The 8,203-nt window shown below is 39.1% G+C and overlaps 1 pseudogene; it reads right to left on the bottom strand.

Moving 5' to 3' along the window:
- Positions 1-3,926: 3,926 nt before the first annotated feature.
- LOC147575937 (signal transducer CD24 pseudogene) lies at positions 3,927-4,137 on the bottom strand (annotated as a pseudogene).
- Between the last annotated feature and the right edge of the window lie 4,066 nt (positions 4,138-8,203).

Below are 8,203 nucleotides of genomic sequence, written 5' to 3'. Positions count from 1 at the left end.
TAACAGCACACCTAAAGGAAATAGAAGCAGAACAGCAAAGGCAGCCTAAACCCAGCAGAAGAAGAGAAATAATAAAGATCAGAGCAGAAATAAACAATATAGAATCTAAAAAAACTGTAGAGCAGATCAACGAAACCAAGAGTTGGTTTTTTGAAAAAATAAACAAAATTGACAAACCTCTAGCCAGGCTTCTCAAAAAGAAAAGGGAGATGACCCAAATAGATAAAATCATGAATGAAAATGGAAGTATTACAACCAATCCCTCAGAGATACAAACAATTCTCAGGGAATACTATGAAAAATTATATGCCAACAAATTGGACAACCTGGAAGAAATGGACAAATTCCTGAACACCCACACTCTTCCAAAACTAAATCAGGAGGAAGTAGAAAGCTTGAACAGACCCATAACCAGCGAAGAAATTGAATCGGTTATCAAAAATCTCCCAACAAATAAGAGTCCAGGACCAGATGGCTTCCCAGGGGAGTTCTACCAGACGTTTAAAGCAGAGATAATACCTATCCTTCTCAAGCTATTCCAAGAAATAGAAAGGGAAGGAAAACTTCCAGACTCATTCTATGAAGCCAGTATTACTTTGATTCCTAAACCAGACAGAGACCCAGTAAAAAAAGAGAACTACAGGCCAATATCCCTGATGAATATGGATGCAAAAATTCTCAATAAGATACTAGCAAATCGAATTCAACGGCATATAAAAAGAATTATTCACCATGATCAAGTGGGATTCATTCCTGGGATGCAGGGCTGGTTCAACATTCGCAAATCAATTAACGTGATACATCACATTAACAAAAAAAAAGAGAAAAACCATATGATCCTGTCAATCGATGCAGAAAAGGCCTTTGACAAAATCCAGCACCCTTTCTTAATAAAAACCCTTGAGAAAGTCGGGATAGAAGGAACATACTTAAAGATCATAAAAGCCATTTATGAAAAGCCCACAGCTAACATCATCCTCAACGGGGAAAAACTGAGGGCTTTTTCCCTGAGATCAGGAACACGACAGGGATGCCCACTCTCACCGCTGTTGTTTAACATAGTGCTGGAAGTTCTAGCATCAGCAATCAGACAACAAAAGGAAATCAAAGGCGTCAAAATTGGCAAAGATGAAGTCAAGCTTTTGCTCTTTGCAGATGATATGATATTATACATGGAAAATCCGATAGACTCCACCAAAAGTCTGCTAGAACTGATACATGAATTCAGCAAAGTTGCAGGATACAAAATCAATGTACAGAAATCAGTTGCATTCTTATACACTAATAATGAAGCAGCAGAAAGACAAGTAAAGAAACTGATCCCATTCACAATTGCACCAAGAAGCATAAAATACCTAGGAATAAATCTAACCAAAGATGTAAAGGATCTGTTTGCTGAAAACTACAGAAAGCTTATGAAGGTAATTGAAGAAGATTTAAAGAAATGGAAAGACATTCCCTGCTCATGGATTGGAAGAATAAATATTGTCAAAATGTCAATACTACCCAAAGCTATCTACACATTCAATGCAATCCCAATCAAAATTGCACCAGCATTCTTCTCGAAACTAGAACAAGCAATCCTAAAATTCATATGGAACCACAAAAGGCCCCGAATAGCCAAAGGAATTTTGAAGAAGAAGACCAAAGCAGGAGGCATCACAATCCCAGACTTTAGCCTCTACTACAAAGCTGTCATCATCAAGACAGCATGGTATTGGCACAAAAACAGACACATAGACCAATGGAACAGAATAGAAACCCCAGAACTAGACCCACAAACGTATGGCCAACTCATCTTTGACAAAGCAGGAAAGAACATCCAATGGAAAAAAGACAGTCTCTTTAACAAATGGTGCTGGGAGAACTGGACAGCAACATGCAGAAGATTGAAACTAGACCACTTTCTCACACCATTCACAAAAATAAACTCAAAATGGATAAAGGACCTGAATGTGAGACAGGAAACCATCAAAACCTTAGAGGAGAAAGCAGGAAAAGACCTCTCTGACCTCAGCCGTAGCAATCTCTTCCTCGACACATCCCCAAAGGCAAGGGAATTAAAAGCAAAAGTGAATTACTGGGACCTTATGAAGATAAAAAGCTTCTGCACAGCAAAGGAAACAACCAACAAAACTAAAAGGCAACCAACGGAATGGGAAAAGATATTTGCAAATGACATATCGGACAAAGGGCTAGTATCCAAAATCTACAAAGAGCTCACCAAACTCCACACCTGAAAAGCAAATAACCCAGTGAAGAAATGGGCAGAAAACTTGAATAGACACTTCTCTAAAGAAGACATCCGGATGGCCAACAGGCACATGAAAAGATGTTCAGCGTCGCTCCTTATCAGGGAAATACAAATCAAAACCACACTCAGGTATCACCTCACGCCAGTCAGAGTGGCCAAAATGAACAAATCAGGAGACTATAGATGCTGGAGAGGATGTGGAGAAACGGGAACCCTCTTGCACTGTTGGTGGGAATGCAAATTGGTGCAGCCGCTCTGGAAAGCAGTGTGGAGGTTCCTCAGAAAATTAAAAATAGACCTACCCTATGACCCAGCAATAGCACTGTTAGGAATTTATCCAAGGGACACAGGAGTACTGATGCATAGGGGCACTTGTACCCCAATGTTCATAGCAGCACTCTCAACAATAGCCAAATTATGGAAAGAACCTAAATGTCCATCAACCGATGAATGGATAAAGAAATGGTGGTTTATATACACAATGGAATACTATGTGGCAATGAGAAAAAATGAAATATGGCCTTTTGTAGCAACGTGGATGGAACTGGAGAGTGTGATGCTAAGTGAAATAAGCCATACAGAGAAAGACAGATACCATATGGTTTCACTCTTATGTGGATCCTGAGAAACTTAACAGGAACCCATGGGGGAGGGGAAGGAAAAAAAAAAAAAAAGAGGTTAGAGTGGGAGAGAGCCAAAGCATAAGAGACTGTTGAGAACTGAGAACAAACTAAGGGTTGATGGGGGGTGGGAGGGAGGAGAGGGTGGGTGATGGGTATTGAGGAGGGCACCTTTTGGGATGAGCACTGGGTGTTGTATGGAAACCAATTTGACACTAAATTTCATATATAAATTGAAAAAAAAATAAATTGTAAAAAGTATTCAACATAAGCAAAAATTAAAAAAGCATTTTTAAATTAGTTGAGGTCAATGTACTTCTACTCTTTGGAATCAGTTTAGCTAAATGAATCTGGCACTATTGTTGAATAGGAATAGGTGATGAGTATGTAAGCAAAATTTGGATTCCAACACATCATTGCCCTGGCACATGTAAATTACTATATAAAAAATCAAATGCAATGTGAAATTCAAAGCCTCAGAGACGAGAGTTCAGTTCCCAAGAAAGAATGATAGCTTAATAATATAAAACTTTATCTAGAGTAAATAGGCATTAAATTAATATGTTGAAACAATGCATTGAGGATTTGCTATAACACCTGGAAGTTCCTTCTAATGTGCATATAAATAAAATCATGGAAGCTTTTTGTATTACCTGAGTTATGGTCTTAAAGATTTAATGAACCAAATGAAAACTGAATCTGTTTATATCCTATCCTTTAGATACAGGTACGATACAATTTATTCTCATTTTCAAGGTAGAATTTTGTATGTCCATACTTCTTAAGCCACATTTAAAGAAATCACCTCTTAACTAATCTTGGATGTTGTCTTCTTGTACATGAAATTCCAGTAGATTTAGTAGATATTCATCATCTAGTCAACCCCTTCACATGTTCTTCAATGAAATTTGGAATCCTCAACATTTATTGAAATGTGGAGTTAGCAGATTCAATGAAGATCTGTTTTTTCCTTATCACACTGGATATCTGGACACCATTTGGATTGGGTTTAGAATATAGGGAGGTACAGATGTTTTTTTGGCCTGAGTCTCTTAGCAGTAGAGATGTAGAAGGAAGAATGAGATCACGAAGAGACTGGCTGTGGACTGCAGAGCACTGCCAGTTGCTGTGGACAGGCATTAGCTGGGAGCAGTTACTTGAAAGTGTTACAACAGTTGTTTTATTTGAATAGATCTATGTGGGTTGTACCAGTGCCAGAAGCAGCAACCCCAGTCTGAGGCTGGCCACCACCATTCTGCCCATGTCCACTCTGTCTGCATGGGTGTGTGGTTCACCTCATTGGATGCTGGGCAAAAAGAAAATTGTTGGCTCAGGGCAGGTGCAGGCAAGGTTGTATTTATTGCCATTTATTAATTGTTTTGTGGTCATTTCTGAAGATTTTTTCTGATCCTTTCTTGTCTTTCTCTCTCATGGTTTGTTGGTTTTCTTTAGTGATGTATTTGCATTTCTTTCTCTTTATTTTTTTGCATATTTGTGGTTTTTGATTTGTGGTTACCATTAGGTTTGCATATAACAGTTGGTAAGAAATTGATGGTCGTTTAAAATTTAAACCCATTCTTTACTCCTCTCCATGTTTTATGTATATAGTGTTATTTTACATCCTTTTTTGTGAGTTCTCCGACTGATTTTTTACAGAAATATTCATTTTTACTGCTTTTATGTTCCTTACCTTCATACTGTCACTTTTGGTCTTTCCTTTCCACTCAGAGTCCCCTTTCATATTTCTTGCAGGATTGGTTTAGTGGTAACAAACTCCTTTAGGTTTTGTTTGTCTGGCAACTCTTTATCTCTCCTTTTCTGAATGATAGCCTTGCTGGATAGAGTATTCCTGGCTGCAGATCTTTCCCATTCAGCACTTTGAATATATCATACCATTCCTTTATGGTTTGGAAAGTTTCTTCTGAAAAATCCTCTCATAGCCTTATGGGGTTTCCTTTGTATGCAATTGTCTTATTTTGTTTTGCTGCTTTTAATATTATCACTATATTTTGCCATTATGATTACAATATATCTTGGTGTGGACCTGTTTTTGTTGTTTTTGTTGGAGGTTGTAGCCTCCTGGATCTGGATATCTGTTTCCTCCCCCGGATTAGGGAAGTTTTCAGCTATTATTTCTTTAAGTAAATGTTCTGCCCTCTTTTCTCTCTCTTCTTCTTCTGAGATTCCTGTAATATGAATGTTATTATGTTTGATGGAGTCATTGAATTCTCTAAGTCTATTCTCATTTTACATAATTCTTTTTTTCTGTCTTCTGTTCAGTTGGATTACTTTCCATTACTCTGTCTTCTAGGTCATCAACTTGTTCCTCTGTTTCTTCCAGCCTGCTGTTCATTCTATTAAGCATGTTTCTCATTTTATTCATTGAGCCCTTTATCTCTGCTGTTATTTCTTATCTCTGTGTTACCTGCTAATAACTCACTCATGTCCTCCCATGTCCTCCACTCTTTTCTCCAATCTAGTGAGCATCCTTATGATCATTGCTTTAAATTCTTCATCAGGCATGTTACTTAAACCTGTTTTGCCATGGCCTTGTCATGTTTTTCATTTGGTACAAATTCCTCTGTCTTTTCATTTTATCTCAGTCTCTGAATCCGTTTCTATGTGTAAGGAAAGTCTTCTATGTCTCCTGTTCTTGAGGGTAATGACTTATGAAGAAGTGGTCCTGTAGTGTCCTGCAGTGTAGTGCCCCCTTTCCTCAGGGCCTGGCACTTCTGAGAATGTCTCCACTGGGTGCTGCATAGGCTCTGCTGTTGTGTTATGGCTGCCTTCTCCTTCAGGCCAGTCATCTGCAGAGGCTCTCTTTCCCTGCTGTAGGTAATGTCTGGTCCCTGACCTGAATGTGACATATTTTAACTAGGTGTTGTCTGGTCTGCTTGTGCAATGAGACCTGTCCCTGCTGCCACTGGAACTGAGGCCTCACAAAACTTCTGGGTAAGGAGACATAGTGTTGGCAGGCATGCAGGCCAGTCTTCTGGAGTAGGGGGCCTGCTGCACTGGGATTGAGGTAAATGTGACTGGAAAGGGCAGTTCTTCCAGAGCACAGGGGGCAGGGCTTGGTGTAAGCAAGTTAGGTAGTGAATGTAGGCATTGCACTGGTTCCTACAGGTGACCCTGTGCTTATGCTTTGGAGTAGGGATGGAAATGGTGCCTGCCAGTTCCTTTGTACCCAGTGGGGCCTCTCCATGAATGCTGCCTCTGGAAGATGCTCCAAGATGAGTGACTAAGCTCCCACTGTGTGCCTTAGGTGTTCCTTAGATTGCTGTTTCCATACTGTATGTCTGTGGGATGTTTGCCCTGCTTATTCTTCAAGAGCAATCCAACATCCTCCAAACTCTTCCGGGACCAAACATGCTCACTTTTAAAACTCCAGGCTTTAAGTACCATTGATGGCAAGAACTCATGAAATTTGGCTCCTCTAGCTTTTCAAGTAAATTGTTACGGGGATTCATTTTCCCTGTGTGGGTTCTCTGCCAGTCTGTCTCTTGTTCTTCTCCACAACCATGGCTCCCTCCCCACCACAGCAGCCATGATCTGTTTCTCTCCCAAGCCATGTCTCCACATTTCCTGCCTTCTTTGATGTGGCCTCTTCTCTACCTTTAGTTGTAGAGCTTGTTCTGTCAGTCTTTATATAGATTTCTGGAGGTATTTAGGATGACATGATAGTTATCTAGTTGTATTCATCGGATGAGGCAAGCCTAGGGTCTTTCTACTCCACCACCATCTTCCCCTTCCCAAGTTGTTTAAATTAATCATAGTCCTTCCCTTCCACTAAGTTACAGACCTACTCAAAGTCCAGGTAAAGTTTTCATCATCTTGGCTTTTTTTTTTTAACCTCATCCGATATTGGTGCTGTTATTTCATACTATCTGAATAATTCTTATGCCATGTTTTCTTCATATAAATTTGCTTTCTTTGATATACATCATATTAGGCTATTTTAAAAACCTTTATTGTGTTTATTCTTACTATTTAATTAAATTTTTGTTTTCATATCCTGTGAATCAAATTTGCCTCCTCCTTTTGAATGACTGACTTTGATCTGATGGATTTTTCTAGAGAAATCTCTCCTTGACTAGTGTTTAGGGGATGGAAATGTGGTATATTAAAAAATAAAACCCTTCTTTTCCCACAATTATGCAAAGCACAATCAACTCCATGTGTGTTCCTCCTTTCACTTTTATAATTAGATGCAAAAAATATTTAACATCCCATTGAGTCCTCCAGTTTAAATCAGTCCACATGATAAATTTCATTGGGGTGTTTAATTTGCCTTGCAATGGAAACCTTTATCTTTTCCCTGTGTCTTGATTATAGTTTAGTAAAATAAAAAAGAGGCCCTTTGAATTGATTTTGTGCAACATGGTGTCCTAACCAGGTCTATTAATAATTTGTCAGGTAAAGATCTTGTTTCTGTTTATCAAATAATATTTTGGAGACCATTAGGGCTAGACCTGTGCAGTAGTCATAAAGTCCTTCTTGAGTTCCAGCTAGGAGCATGCAAAAAATTGTTGTTGCTATAACTGCTCAAACATATGGCTAGGTTCAGGGGAATCTGCTAACTTCTTGTGTTGTGTCCAAAAGTTTCCAATTATCAACAAAAGATGGCATACCAGCCCAATTACTCCTGATATATTCCAGTCAAGGACTCCAGGTAATCACAGTTGTGTGGGTGTATGTGGTCTGAAATAACAGGAATCAGTGAAATTTTCAAGCATAAATACACTGTGGAGATCATTTACATATCACAACCAGACAAATGCATCCCACTGAGCTGAATGTGCTTTCGACAGGAAGCAGGAATTTTGGGCCACCTCCCAACCCCTGATTCACAGCCTTTGTAAACTATTTGAGATACATTTTGTTTCCAGTTTTGCAACAAACTTCTCCAACAGCTTATTTGCTTCATATGTCAACAAACTTGAGAAAAGTATTGCCTCTTATGTAAGATAATGAGAAATGTGAAAAGCTATTGTTAGGACCTGGTTACCCCCAAAACTTGGACAAAGATATTACAGACTGTGACATGGAAGCAGGCCTATCTTGATGAACTTTAGTATGCATCTTCAATTCCTAGATAACTCTTACACTCACTGGAATGAGCGGGCTGGAGATCTTTTCAAAAGTTGCTTATATTTAGTGACTCTATGAGCCAAAAAATAGCAAAGTAAGAAAGGGAAAAAGGACTTGGCGTAGCTTCAGGAAAATACATGCTGTCTGCTTTGAAGGCAAATCATCCCCAGAGATGAGGCTGCAGGGAGATCTCTGAAGGCAAATTCCTGACTGCCCAGGTTCTGTGGCCACAAACAGC

This window comes from Puma concolor, chromosome D2, assembly GCF_028749965.1.
Source record: "Puma concolor isolate L17-30 chromosome D2, mPumCon1.1.hap2, whole genome shotgun sequence".
NCBI classification, from domain to species: domain Eukaryota; kingdom Metazoa; phylum Chordata; class Mammalia; order Carnivora; family Felidae; genus Puma; species Puma concolor.
This window is presented reverse-complemented; position numbering and strand designations above follow the sequence as displayed.